General features: G+C 36.2%; 1 long non-coding RNA gene across 1 annotated transcript in view; it reads right to left on the bottom strand.

Annotated features, from left to right (window-relative positions):
* LOC126810613 (uncharacterized) overlaps positions 1–14035 on the bottom strand; it is a 31995-nt gene extending 17960 nt beyond the window's left edge. The window contains exon 1 of the long non-coding RNA XR_007675272.1: positions 13953–14035. This is a non-coding gene — a long non-coding RNA (uncharacterized LOC126810613). The remainder of the gene's footprint in view (positions 1–13952) is intronic.
* Between the last annotated feature and the right edge of the window lie 1571 nt (positions 14036–15606).

Here is a 15606-nt window from a genome sequence, read left to right as displayed (position 1 = left end):
TTTCCATATGTATACCTCGGCAAGTTCTGCAAATGACACATATCGCAATCAACAAACAGAAGTTATAAGCAACTATTGATCTATCGGTCTGACTCCGGAATAGAAATTTCTTATCGTAACTTCATCCTCATCCCAAACGTACTTGAATAGAAATATCAATAAACTGCTTGATTTAAATTCTCTTTCAACTTTATTTCTCTATAAATCATAAGCTTATTTTACAAACTACTTGCAGACTAAATTCATTAACATATCAAAAACAAAGCGCTGAAATGCAAACACGTTCTGATTAATTTAAACAATTAGTCATTTATTTTTACCGTTTGGAAGAAACAAATAGGTTGTCAGACAACGAAGATACGACCATCGGCCGCTAAGTCGCTCGGTAGGTAAATAAAACTTTTATGTATACTTCAAGGGACATTAAGTAAATTAGATAGCTGACAGTTCTCGCTATAATAGTTATAAAATAGATAGTAAAAACAGAAAATGCTGAACATTTCATTCAAATTGCTTTACTCTGAACCGAGATATTAACGATTCAATTTTAGGCTAGCCTCGATCATCAGTACTAACGCTGATACTATAATACACAAAGTTTCGATTATCCACTTTTGCGTTAAATTATGCATCAAAAAGTGTTTAAAATCCACTAAAGATCGATGGCTAACGATGGCATCGAGAGTTGATTATGGTCTGGATAAGTTAATCAATGTCTAATCAATAATTTCAGGCCTAAAGAAAGACCTGCAAGTGCAATAGGCAGATTTAAAATGCATGTTTAATGCAATCTGGAACTTAGTCTGATTAATTAAACAATCAGTACAGTTGTTAAAAGCAAAACAAAATACTGATTTAATAATAAGTTTGTACCATGTTTATCAAGGGGCAGCATTTCTGCTATTATCAAAACACCACGTCCTAATTGTAATAACATCATTTGTACCATGTTTATCAAGGGGCAGCATTTCTGCTATTATCAAAACACCACGTCAAAATTGTAATAACATCATTATGACAGTTTGAACCAAAAGCGTTTACCTAGAAAATGTATACAGGGTTCGATGACAGGGACAATAACTCTACAATAATTTGCTCATTCTAATTGAACTCATTTCAATGAAGGGGGCTATAATTAAAGAAGCACTTTTGTGAGAATAGTGAAAATATCGGCTTCTGATATCCAACTTTAAATCCAGTAGAGGTCTACACGACAATGTGCACTGTATGCATTCGGGGTTCCCTTGATAAACGAGGAAAAACGTTACCGCGTAAGTGCAATTTCAAACAGTACTCCCAATGTAGACTGACTCGACACGAGCGACTACAGTTCAATTTGGATTGCCCACGGATTTAGCCCATCATAACTGAGTAGAAATTACAATAAAAATTTTAAAATGAATGTAAATCAGTTTATATACATTCATAGAATAGTGCATTAATAAGTACTTTTTGACCCATTTGCGCCCAGGGGCGGATTGGGGCCGGGAACCGGCCCGGGCTCCCGTGTCGGAGCGGCCCCCTTTTACTGACCGCGGAGCCCGGACGGGGGGTCCGGGGACTCTCCGTCGGGAAAATTTTGAAAAATGAACCTCAAATATGCGATTTGGTGGCATATCTGATTATAATCTCTGTCAAATAATATATCTCATAAATCGATTAATTTAGGCCCAAACCCCGACCTGCAAGTAATTTACAACCATCAACCTGTGAAATTATCATATCGTCATATTATTAAGTAACGTATCATCATTGTATCGTCAAGAGTATTTAACTGGTTAAAAATGGGACTAGTTGAGAAAATTTTGACCATTTGATTAACCAGTTAGAGATATTGAAAAAGTAGGAATATTTTCATTAAGAAATGCAGGATTCCGAATTCCGGCCCACACCCAGCACACCCGGCCCACACCCAGCACACCCGGCCCAGAAAGTCTGTTATACTAGCCCATTCCAGACTCCACTGATGGCGTGGCGGCCCGTTAAAGCCACCGGCCACATACAACATGATCATCATAGCTCCATGGCCGGTCCAATACCCCTCCCCCACCCAACCCCATATAATGTTCAGCAGAAATAGGTTATTTTGACGAATTGGACAAAATTATTTTTTTCATTTTTTGTCCGACCGGCCCTTCGGGCGATGGCCCGATGGCCCGATGGCCCAATCCGCCCCTGTTTGCGTCCTTTGTAGGTTCAAAAGAATAGAGATTTAGCGCCTTTATCGGAGGTAATTCTAATGCCGTATTTTCTTGTTATGTGGTTGTATGATGGTAAATATCGTAAAGCCAAGGCATTATAACAGCTTTACCGTACATTGTCCTACAACATTATATCGAGCTGTGGCTCCTTGATAAAATATTTCATTAAGGCAGCTGTCTTTGGATGAATACACAGTGTAAACATGACCACTGAAATGCGGTGCGTGAATACGGGGCTAAAATGCATTTCCGTAATTTGATATTTAAATACCCCAGGCGCACGTCAGCTGCAGCCATGGTATGCACCAATGGTGAAACATAAAACTTTAAACTCGGTTGTCATGAATTTATTCACATAAACACTAAGTCACGGTTTGGACCACGCAAATAAATTCTAGGTTGTATAGTCACGGAGAAGAATGAAAATGTTTGGAAAAAAAACTCTTACCAGCAGAGCGATTAAAAGGTTTCTATGACAGAGGCAATAACGCTATTGAAAAAATCCCGCTTCCAAAAACAAATTCAACCAGCTATATGGTAGAGAACAAGCTACAAAAAGGCGATTTTTCGTACAACAAGGGGGTCATAATCAAGGAAGTTTTGGTCTGAAATGTGCTCAGATATATGGGATATAAAGACATATTTTATGTTTCATTCAAATCAAATAACTATTGGTTTTACATATAGTTTTACACTATTTGCTGCCATTTTGTCAGGCAGTTTCGGTCTGATTTTCACGAAATTCGACCTAACCGCCATCACGATATAATGGTGATACGTTTAAACGTTTTTTTAAAATCGGATAAAAATTATGACCTACAGTTCAATATACGCAAATATCGAAAGGAACCACGATCTTTGGATTATAATCATACATTTCAATTCAAGTTTCATTAAAATCGGATAAAAATTGTGAGTTCTAGAGTGTCCACAACCTTGGTATTACAAACTTTTACACTATTAGCGTAGGAGTGTCCAATTTGTATGGCAGTTTGGGTCAGATTTGTACGAAATTCGAACTCAACCTCCATTTATGTGTAATGGTGATATATTTAAACTATTTGAAAATTTGAATTCAAATTGTGACTTCTAGCGGGTCCACAAGCTAAAAATGCGATTTTTCGGACAATCAGGGGCTATAATCTAAGAAGTTACGTTCGGATATGTGCGATTATAGAAAGTAAACTAAATCTGTGTGATATAAACATAAACTTAAAGTTTTTTAAAATCGGATCAAAATTGTGGCCTCTAGAGGGTCCACAACCTTGACATACCATATATTTTACACTATTTGCATATGTGGGGCGGCCATTTTGTCCGGCAGTTTTGGTCCGATTTTCACGAAATTCGAAGTCAACCTTCATTAGGGCGTAACGGTGATATATTCAAACGTTTTTTTGTTTTTTTTTAAATCGGATAAAAATTGTGACCTTTAGAGGGACCACCTGCTAAAAACGTATAATCATGTATCGAAAGGACCCGAGATCATCTTTTGTCAAAATCGGATATGAATTGTGGCCTGTAGAGTGTCCACAAACAAATTGTAGACGGACAGACAGGGGCGACGATATACGAAGAAATAAAGTTTTACGGACATACGAAAGGCAAAGATGACGGCAATATACGACCACATTAATAAATGGGCGTATACAAATAGATTTATAGCGAGAAATATTATATAAACTTTGATTTTGTATTGATTTAAAGTTTTTACACTTGCTGTTGCTGTGAATCCTAATACTGTTAAAGATATTGATAACAATAATGTCATTGTTGAAGATATGCTATTAAAACAAACATCATACTGATTTAATTGACTGGCGAGTGTTGTTGACGAGGACGGGCATATTTACAACCAAGGTTCGATACATTTTCAGTCAATACTTGCAGAGCCCAAGATAAAATAATAGCAATATGCTTTACTTGAAATATTATTAACTCGATACAGTCCAAAATTATATTGACATTGTTTTTTATTTTTAGACATAAATAATTCTTAAATTTGAGTAATCATAAGAGTATTATGTTTGGGGGGGCTCGCATGTTTGGGGGGGGGGGGGGGTCTATCACTATTATGAACACGCTACCATTTAGTTTTCGAACGTTAGTTACGTACGTATTATGAAACGTGCATTTTGATCCTAGTTTATCGATTGCAGGTCTTATTTATAAAAAGACACGCATTTAATATTACAATGTATTGATTATAGGTCATCTAATATGGCTATTATCATTATAGACAAAGATAGCATTTTGGGTACCTTTACACAAATCGAGAGACCTTAAAGGCCACAATGGTTTTAATTGATGAAATGAAATGGGGTTTAAGGTCCTACTTTTCTGCACCGACTGGGGCAATGAAGATGGATTTTAAATGACATGGTGTGAGTGGGGTGAATACTTCCGGTTTACTGGAAACGAAATGAAATGTTCTGCCCCGACTGGGCTAATGAAATGAAATGAAATGGGGTTTAACGTCCTACTGTTCTGCTCGTATGCTGGGCTAATGAAGACGGTCATACGCCATGCAATGTGCTATGAGGGACGAAATTTTGCGGCGCTACGGCCTACTCTTCCAACTGTTAAGGGTGCCTATTTCATGAGCACCAACTTGTACACAGGGTCTCGTTTTTTTGTCCCATCCGAACGACATACGCTGAACCTTGCAACAAGCCCCCCCCCCCCCCGCTCTGCACATCTGACTGGGGGAACCACGCCGTAATATCCCGATGAATTTTTCCTTTCAACACAAGGATGGAACACTTGACCTCCATGTTAGAGAGCCAAAGTCTTACTTATTGAGTCACCGTTGCTTCCTTTCGTGAGTCCAAAAGAACAGGGAGTCAATATAACAAAAGTATACCATAACCAAGCACTTTGATTTAACGTTTGGAATGGAATATAATCTTCTATAACGATACTTGATATTCTAAACACAATGTCCAAGTAATAACAGTGAGAGGGTGCCAGAAAGTTTAACACAGAATTTGCTATTACATTTGCTGGAACCCTCTTCTAAACTCATCACACGGTACTAAAACATAATGAACGTGTCCTAATACTAAGAGCGTTGTGTGCATCATATAAAAAATTAACCGGAAGTGTAAATGTCACATATTACTAATCTCAAGTGCCTCTTAGCCAGAGTTTAGCAACAGAGATTTGCGAATGAAAGCTTAAAAACGTTTGTTCACGTTAATGGAAGACTGGCGGCTTGATGGCATATTAGATGTTTCCATGCATGGGAAAATATCCATTTTTTTAAACACTGTGTAGTTTCAAAAATAGATCTTCCATTCTTGCTGACGCAGTTTTTCCACGAATAAATGCGAGATTTCTTATCTAAATAAATTGCCACAGACCTTGATTTAATAGCAATTATCAAGAACATTACTGCGAATTCACATTTTAAAAATCATTTGTAATGAATAAAGAAATACACACCCTACAAGACAATGCGGAATTAACTCACCGATTCAGAAATGACAAAATCACGATAAAAAAAACGCATAGAATGGTCTAAGCAGGCGTACACGACTGTCGTTCAGTTTGGGCAGTTCAGGGAGTTCACTGAACATCATTTTTTTTTTTTTCTTACAAAATCAATATAAATAACTTTAGATACATTCATATTACATAAATATATGCCTTTAGATAAATTTTCGTCTATTTTAATGTTCCGAAGAATAGAGTCATATTCCCTTTAATTGTACTCCCTTAAACTAAATAATTCCAGTAAAGTCATTGACTTTCATACTGTAACATCATGCTGTTCACAACGACACCCCCTAAAGCATAATGCACTAATGTCCAAGATAGTATACAAATAGTCGATGTTTGACATTATTTTCCTATTGTAGTCGATATTATAACTTGGCCTTTATACCGTGTCAATCTAGATTACGCAATAACTTGACAAAATGCGTCACAACAATGAGGATTGTATCTCATGAATAAAATATCTCATAATTTCTTCAATTACTATTGATGACGAAAGCGATATTCAACTATAGTTAATGAACGCGTTAATAATTTTTTTATCGATACCTATATGTTAGGTAAGTAAAGATTAATTTCGAAAATATGTAGTCCTAAAATGGAGCAGACGCGGGGATGGACTTAGGGTCGGTGCTCCCTGAGTCTGGTCCCGCAATGGACCACCAATCTAGGGGTCCGGATGTGGTCTCTCCCCCGGGTGCGAGTAACTTTTTGAAAAAATAAAACTGTAGATGGTTCTTTCTGGGATATATCGCGACATTCCTAGCTTATGTACAAATTTAGCACGTCGCAGTCTTACCAATTCATAAAAAAATGAAAACTAGAAAGCCCCCCACCCCCACCCCCACCCCCCCACACTAATCTCCAACCTACGTTAACTGCTGTAGAGGCTCTCGAAATTACAATACTGCTCCTAATAAAATTACTCAGCAATGAAGTGGAATTTTATTTCATTTTTAACTCCCTTACCATGGTTTATTCCTGTGATGCTGAACTTGACAAACATATGCATAATGCATGATGAAACTTACGTACGTTTATTACCGAAAGATCTCGGTTCCTTTCGATATTGGCGTATATAGGACCGTCACTTCCTGGATTATGGCCCCTGATTTTACGAACCGTGGACCCAGTAGAAGTAACAATTTTTATTTGATTGTAAAAAAAAACATTCAATTATAGCAGGTCATCCGAAATTGACGAGACTTGAAATATAGGTCTATCTCCTAAAGATCTCGGTTTCTTTCGAAATTGGCATGTATTGGACCGTAACGTCATGGATTGGACCTCTGATTGTACGAAAAATAATATTTTTAGCTTATGGACACTCTAGAGGTCACAATTTTCATCCAATTTTGATGAAACTTGAAATGTTTGGTTCCTTTCCATATTCGCGCATATCTGATTGTAATTTTCTGGATTATAGTCCGTGATTGTACGAAAAATCGCGTTTTTAGCTTGTGGTCCCTCTAGAGGTTACAATTTTTATCCGATTTAAAAGGCATTCGAATATATCACCATAATTACAGTTGCGTTCACATTTCCTGAAAATGAGACCGAGCTAAGTTTAGATCTAAATATTAAGGCCACCTGCAGATTTCGCCAATGTCACGAGATGTAAACAGGGCTAGCGCAAACCCTAGCCAAAGATCTAGCCCTTACCCTAACTCACAATCCTCTGCAACAATCACTTGCCCTAACCCTGTTTACATGTCGTGACCATGTCGAAATCTGCCAGTAGCTTTAACATTAGGATCTGATCGTAAAACCCAGGTTGTAGACCATCCAGCGGTTCGAATTTTTTATCCAATTTTGATGAAATTTAAAATATATATTTATATCCCAAAGATCTGGGTTTCTTCGATATTGGCTCGTATTGGACCGTAACTTTCTGGATTCAGATCCCCTGATTGTAGAAAATATAACGTTTTTAGGTTACGGGCCCTGGGTATCTTATTTTCAAAACTGTTAAAATATATCACCGTTACACAATAATTATTTCCGCAAAATCGGACCGAAACTTCCCCGTCAAATAGCCACCATCCTTTTCGAAAATAGTATAATAAAATCATGTAATACCTAGGTTGTGGACCATCTAGAGGTCACAATTTTATCCGATTTGGATGAAACTTAAAAATAGTATCACCAGTTCATGGGTGGGTTCCATTTGCTTGCGCATCTGCCCCTGCCTTTTACACAAAATGTTTTAAAATATGAATGAAGTTTGTGTACCTTTCACTATGAACTTCAACTGTGTGTTAAGGATCAAAAGTTCTTGGATCAGTTCGACTTTGGTAGCATCCGACCTTACATTCTAGAGCTATAGCCCCTGCTTTTAACGCAAAATCTGAAATATGTACGGATTTTGTAGGCACTCTAGGCGTGGGGGGGGGGGGGGCTACCATTGTTGTCCCATTCTGATGGACCTTAAATATGTTAAGGATCAAATGATCTTGAATGATAGGATAGCCCTTTTGATTTTGCCTCTTCCCCGTCCATTTCTTACAAAATGTGGGCATATCTTGCATGGCAACCGTTTGTTTCAACTGGCCATAGCAGTGAATTATTTGATGGATAAGGGGCACAAGGAAAGAGTATTATAAATAAAACTATCCTGTCGTTTTTCTAATTACCTAATATGTCATAGATACAACAGACATGAGATGGACTTGAAATAAAGATCGACCGTTCAGTTATCTAATCGCGACCCTCTTAACCCTGGGAACAGTATAGAGCATAGCAGGGATTTCTTCTTCTGAAAGTCTTCGTTCTAGAAGTCTCACTTCTACTCACTTCTATGTTAAATTCAAGCCTTTTTGTTTTTAATAGAATAGTTACTTGCGTGCAACAACCTGGAGAAAAGGGTACTTGCGGTCAAAATATTGAGGGGGGGGGGGGCTGGGTGTGTTTTACTAACGTGTTAACTTGGGTAAATCTGTTGTTTGTACTAAAGTGTTAAATTGGTTAGATCTGTTGTTTTTACTAAAGTGTTAAATCGAGTAGATCTGTTGTTTTTACTAAAGTGTTAAATTGGATAGATCTATTGTTTTAACTAAAGTGTTAAATGAGTAGATCTGTAAAGTCTTAAATTGAGTAAATCTGGTGTTTTTACTAATATGTTTAATTGAGTAAATCTGGCGTGTTATTACTAAAGTGTTAAATTCTGTAAATCTGGTGTTTTTACTTATGTGTTAAATTCTGTAAATCTGGTGTGTTTTACTAAAGTGTTGAATTAGGTAAATCTGGTGTGTTTAAGTGTTGAATTGGATAAATCTGGTATGTTTTAGATAATTTCTAAAGTTTTGTTTCGAACGATTAAGCGGTAGTAGGTTTGTTTACTTAGTTAAGTTTTGATTTTTAGTTGAATTTGTCGACTGTTCAACACAAAACCAAATAATGTGAAAACTCAACCAAATCAATAAATAATGTGTAAAATTTCAATCAAATCCACAAATTTAGCTTTTGTCACAAGCCAAACGAATCCTGTCATTTTACGTCGACTTGAGGGAAGATTCAATCTTATTTACCCCAGAATCTGTATCTATTTCTCTTAAAAAAAACGTTTGTTATTCAGACATATTCATGCATTTATCTCATTGTATCTATTGTTTTGTTATTGTTTTTGAATACATTAACGTTACTTACGGACTTTTTGAGACAAAACATACTGAAAATTCACACAGTTGAAAACAGACCGATATATTATCAAACACGTAGACATTAATAATAAATGAACATAGATAGCAGAAAACATGTCACTAAATCTTATATCTTATTCATGAGCGGTATTTTGTTTTGTTTTTTTGGTTGTTATTTTTTGTTTTTGTTTTTGTCCCCATTACTCAAATCTGGACTTTCTTGATTGGCAAACTGTTTAGTCCCCGATGTCGGATGTGAAACTCGTTTTATTTTTTATTTATTATTATTATTTTGTTATGATGTACTACATTAACATTTGACATTTGACATTATGATGCGCTATTTTTATGTTTTTATTCTTTTTTAAATTAAATCAACTAGTCCATAATATGATCTATAATGTATTGGATGTTACGTTATGTTTTTTTGCCTGCGATATAAATATAAGGGTATATCATTCGAGTTGAGAAAAGTAGTAACCAGGGAGGGGGGGGGGCTATCACTATTATGAACACGCTACCATTTAGTTTTCGAACGTTAGTTATGTACGTATAATTATGAAACGTGCATTTTGATCCTAGTTTATCGATTGCCGTACTTATTTATAAAAAGACACGCATTTAACATTAGAATGTATTGATTGTAGGTCATCTAATATGGTTATTATCATTATAGACAAAGATAGCATTTTGGGTGCCTTTACACAAATCGCGAGACCTTAAAGACCACAATGGATTTAATTGATGAAATGAAATGGGGTTTAAGGTCCTACTTTTCTGCACCGACTGGGACAATGAAGACGGGTTTTAAAAGACATGGTGTGAGTGGGGTGAATACTTCCGGTTTACAGGAAATGAAATGAAATGTTCTGCCCCGACTGGGCTAATGAATTCGGTCATACGCCATGCAATGTGCTATGAGGGACGAAATTTTGCGGCGCTACGGCCTACTCTTCCAACTGTTAAGGATTCCTATTTCATGAGCACCAACGTGTACACAGGATCTCGTTTTTTTGTCCCATCCGAACGACATACGCTGAACCTTGCAAGCCCCCCCCCCCCCGCTCTGCATATCTTCACCGGATAATCCCGATGAATTTTTCCTTTCAACACAAGGATGGAACACTTGACCTCCATGTTAGAGAGCCAGGGAGTCAAATAACAAAAGAATACCATAACCAAGCACTTTGATTTAACGTTTGGAATGGAATATAATCTTCTATAACGATACTTGATATTCTAAACACAATGTCCAAGTAATAACAGTGAGAGGGTGCCAGAAAGTTTAACACAGAATTTGCTATTACATTTGCTGGAACCCTCTTCTAAACTCATCACACGGTACTAAAACATAATGAACGTGTCCTAAGAGCGTTGTGTGCATCACATAAAAAATTAACCGGAAGTTTAAATGTCACATATTACTAATCTCAAGTGCCTCTTAGCCAGAATTTAGCAACATAGATTTGCGAATGAAAGCTTAAAAACGTTTGTTCACGTTAATGGAAGACTGGCGGCTTGATGGCATATTAGATGTTTCCATGCATGGGAAATTATCCATTTTGTTAAATACTGTGTAGTTTCAAAAAAAGATCTCCCATTCTTGCTGACGCATTTTTTCCCCGAATAAATGCGAGATTTCTTATCTAAATAAATTGCCACAGACCTTGATTTAATAGCAATTATCAAGAACATTACTGCGAATTCACATTTTAAAAACCATTTGTAATGAATAAAGAAATACACACCCTACAAGACAATGCGGAATTAACTCACCGATTCAGAAATGACCAAATCACGATAAAAAAACCGCATAGAATGGTCTAAGCAGGCGTACACGACTGTCGTTCAGTTTGGGCAGTTCAGGGAGTTCACTGAACATCATTTTTTTTTCTTTCTTACAAAATCAATATAAATCACTTTAGATACATTCATATTACATAAATATATGCCTTTAGATAAATTTTCGTCTATTTTAGTGTTCAGAACAATAGAGTCATATTCCCTTAAACTAAATAACCCAGTGAAGTCGTTGACCTGCATAAGGTTCCGAAGAATAGAGTAATATTCCATTGTACTCCCTTAAACTAAATAACCCAGTGAAGTCGTTGACCTTCATACTGTAACATCATGCTGTTCACAACGAACACCTCCTAAAGCATAATGCACTACTATGGCATTATATGTCCAAGATAGTATACCTATAGTCGATGTTTGACATTATTTTCCGATTGTAGTCGATATTATAACTTGGCCTTTATTCCGTGTCAATCTAGATTACGCAATAACATGACAAAATGCGTCACAACAATGAGGATTGTATCTCATGAATAAAATATCTCATAATATATCTCTTAATTTGTTCAATTACTGTTGATGACGAAAGCGATATTCAACTATAGTTAATGAACGCGTTAATAATTTTTTTTATCGATACCTATATGTTAGGTAAGTAAAGATTAATTTCGAAAATATGTAGTCCTAAAATGGAGCAGACGCGGGGATGGACTTAGGGTCGGTGCTCCCTGAGCCTGGTCACACAATGGACCACCAATCTAGGGGTCCGGATGTGGTCTCTCCCCCGGGTGCGAGTAACTTTTTGAAAAAATAAAACTGTAGATGGTTCTTTCTGGAATAAATTGCGACATTCCTAGCTTATGTACAAATTTAGCACGTGGCAGTCTTACCAATTCATAAAAAATTCAACAAAACTAGAAAGCCCCCCCCCCCCCACACACACACACACACACCCATACACACACACATACACACTAATCTCCAACCTACGTTAACTGCTGTAGAGGCTCCCGAAAATACAATACTCGCAAGCTCCTTCTTAGTCTATCACTGTGCTGACGAACATAAAGGTTGTAACAGATGCCGTGTGTTGAATAGGCCTATATAGGGCTCACACTAAAACAATTTTAATCAATGTCAGTCATTTATTGTCGAGACTCGTATAAAAATAATAAATAAGAGTCATACACTGTAGGGTCCAATTACATACTGACAACATCTGAGTTAAAATTCACCACTAGTACCTGGTGCTTTAACGTCTGCTTCCACAGAAGTGATATCGCAGTTAAAATTCATATTTGGCCAACATATTTCTAGTATTCTTGAGTAAATCATTTCAAATGGGACATTTGTTATAACTCAAATAAGGTTTGCAATTATTGACTAGTTAGTTTAGTTAGTTTAGAATTTAAAGGACTACAATTTGGTAAACCTGGTGTGTTTTATTAATGTGTTTTATTAATTGAGTAAGTCTGGTGTGTTTTACTAACGTGTTAACTTGGGTAAATCTGTTGTTTGTACTAAAGTGATAAATTGGGTAGATTTGTTGTTTTTACTAAAGTATTAAAATGAGTAGATCTGTTGTTTTTACTAAAGTGTTAATTTGAGTAAATCTGGTGTTTTTACTAATATGTGTGTTTTTACTAAAGTGTTAAATTCTGTAAATCTGGTGTTTTTACTTATGTGTTTAATTCTGTAAATCTGGTGTGTTTTACTAAAGTGTTGAATTAGGTTTGTTTACTTTTTAGTTGAATTTGTCGACTGTTCAACACAAAACCAAATAATGTGAAAACTCAACCAAATCAATAAATAATGTGTAAAATTCAATCAAATCCACAAATTTAGCTTTTGTCACAAGCCAAACCAATCCTGTCATTTTACGTCGACTTGAGGGAAGATTCAATCCTATTTACCGCAGAATCTGTATCTATTTTTCTTTTTAAAAAAAACGTTTGTTATTCAGACATATTCATGCATTTATCTCATTTTATCTATTGTTTTGTTATTGTTTTTTGAATACATTAACGTTACTTACGGACTTTTTGAGACAAAACATACTGAAAATTCGCACAGTTGAAAACAGACCGATATATTATTATCAAACACGTAGAAATTAATAATAAATGAACATAGATAGCAGAAAACATGTATTTTGTTTTGTTTTGTTTTTTTGGTTGTTATTTCTTGTTTTTGTTTTTGTTCCCATTACTCAAATCTGGACTTTCTTGATTGGCAAACTCTTTAGTCCCCAATGTCGGATGTGAAACTCGTTTCATTTTTATTTATTATTATTATTTTGTTATGATGTACTACATTAACATTTGACATTATGATGCGCTATTTTTATGTTTTTATTCTTTTTTAAATGAAATCAACTAGTCCATAATATCATGTATAATGTATTGGATGTTACGTTATGTTTTTTTGCCTGCGATATAAATATGAGAGACATAGAGAGAGAGAGAGAGAGATGGGGTTTAACGTCCACTCGACACAAACTAGGTCATTTCGGGACTAACATATGGTTTAATTTTATTTCAATAATTCGCTTGCGCGTAGGGGGCTTTAGCAGTGGGGGGAAACCGGAGGACCCGGACAAAACCCACGAGGTTAGACAGGCGACCCTACTCCTTGTCACGTACAACCGGGGATTCGAAACCACGCCAGTTGACTTAATGACAGACTTTACGATACAGCGCGCACGTGCTAACCATTCAGCCATCCAACCTCCCTATAAATATAAGGGTATATCACTCGAGTTGAGAAAAGTAGTAACCAGGATTGATAAAATGAAACCAAAAAGACTTTACTGTCCTACCTTATCCACCTGCCGGGATAATGGAAATGGATATACATCATGCAGTGTGCTATGAGGGAACGTTTATCTCACCTCGATTTTTCGTCCCACCCGAACGACTGTAGGATGTTCCCTGCACCGCTGACAATGGAAAACCAAGCGGGAAAAATCCCAAAGAATTCCCTTGGCTAACATCGGGATTAAACCCGGGACCACACGGTTAGTGAGCCAGCGCCTTACCCCCGTGAGCAACATAATAATGGTGAAAAAACGCATAAATAAAATAATTATTATTATTTATCTGTATACTTACTTGCTCGGCCTGAGATGCTGCTACCTGATCATATATCTTAATATCATTATATAAGTTTACTATAGTATCATGTTTATAATACTTATTGTTAGCTGTTGGAAAAGATGCCTTTTTTGTGTCGATAATCAGGGTACAATCACCATTGTCATCCTTTGTTTTAATTGCTGCATCCATGATTGTTATAATCCATATAGTGTAGGGATCACAACACTAGTTAGAAAAATCTATACTTCTAAACCCGTCTGTCCTTTCCTAACACAACTTGATGAATGCTCACTTAATTTCGGATTTCTTATCCACAAACCATACGGTTCAAGATTTTGAAGTCTTTCAAACGTGTGATGTTTCAAAATGATAGATCGACCCAAACCGATCAAGCTTGATGTCGCTATTACCAAACGATAAAACCGTATAGGTTGATTTGGCTTTGAACATTATCTATGTCTATTTCGATAATTCATTCAATTTTTGTGCAGTTAAAATCCAATAAGCTGTTGCAATATCAAAGGCGGGATGAACACCTATGAATATCGAACTGTGTGTTTATGAGTTCTGTGTTACAACGTCAATATCACCGTTTATTTATAGATTAAACACCTTCCTAAACTAATGAAGTGAAAGCATTATAGAAATCTTATCTAACCACATCGATCATAGCTGAAATGTTGTCACAACAACACAATCCATTTCAGTGGTTACTTATCACTATTACACGAAGCGGTAACATTGACGGTGTTACACAAACGACGATGATCTGCGTGGTAGTCCGGGCGTAAAGTTATAAAAACTTCGTTTTTTGGTCCTAGTCGTGCTGTTGATAATCTCTATAATAGGACTATAAATGATTACGGATATACCGTCGTGATCAGAACTCTACAGCACCAAATGATTACGTTATCGAATTTATTCGCCTTTTCGTGATCTACTCGTCGTTGTTTTGGGTGGTAACTATTCCTGTTTAAATGACATATCGCTTTTTCTTAGCCTAAAGACACTTAAACCTTATCATTAACTTCCACTGGCGCATTGCTAAGTGTAAGTATAACGGGGTTGGAATTTTCTACTGTCTTTAGACTTCTACAGAGCTGAATAAAATACTTCGGCTCAGGAACAATAAATTGCGTTTCTGATGAAGAGCGCGAACAAGAAAGACGCCTACGTCTCAGAAGATTGCTTATTCCCTTTTGTAAAATTATTGTTGTTTAGAATCCATCTAATCCTTATGTTATCTTAGATTTCATTTAATGACCCTAACAATCCACATTAAATGTAGACTGTTGACATGTTGAACAGATCTTTCTTCACAAGTTAATGTCAGTTTGTCTGAAAACAGAAAGGTTAAATAAATAATTTATACTTAAA

This window comes from Patella vulgata, chromosome 2, assembly GCF_932274485.2.
Source record: "Patella vulgata chromosome 2, xgPatVulg1.2, whole genome shotgun sequence".
Lineage (NCBI taxonomy): Eukaryota > Metazoa > Mollusca > Gastropoda > Patellidae > Patella > Patella vulgata.
This window is presented reverse-complemented; position numbering and strand designations above follow the sequence as displayed.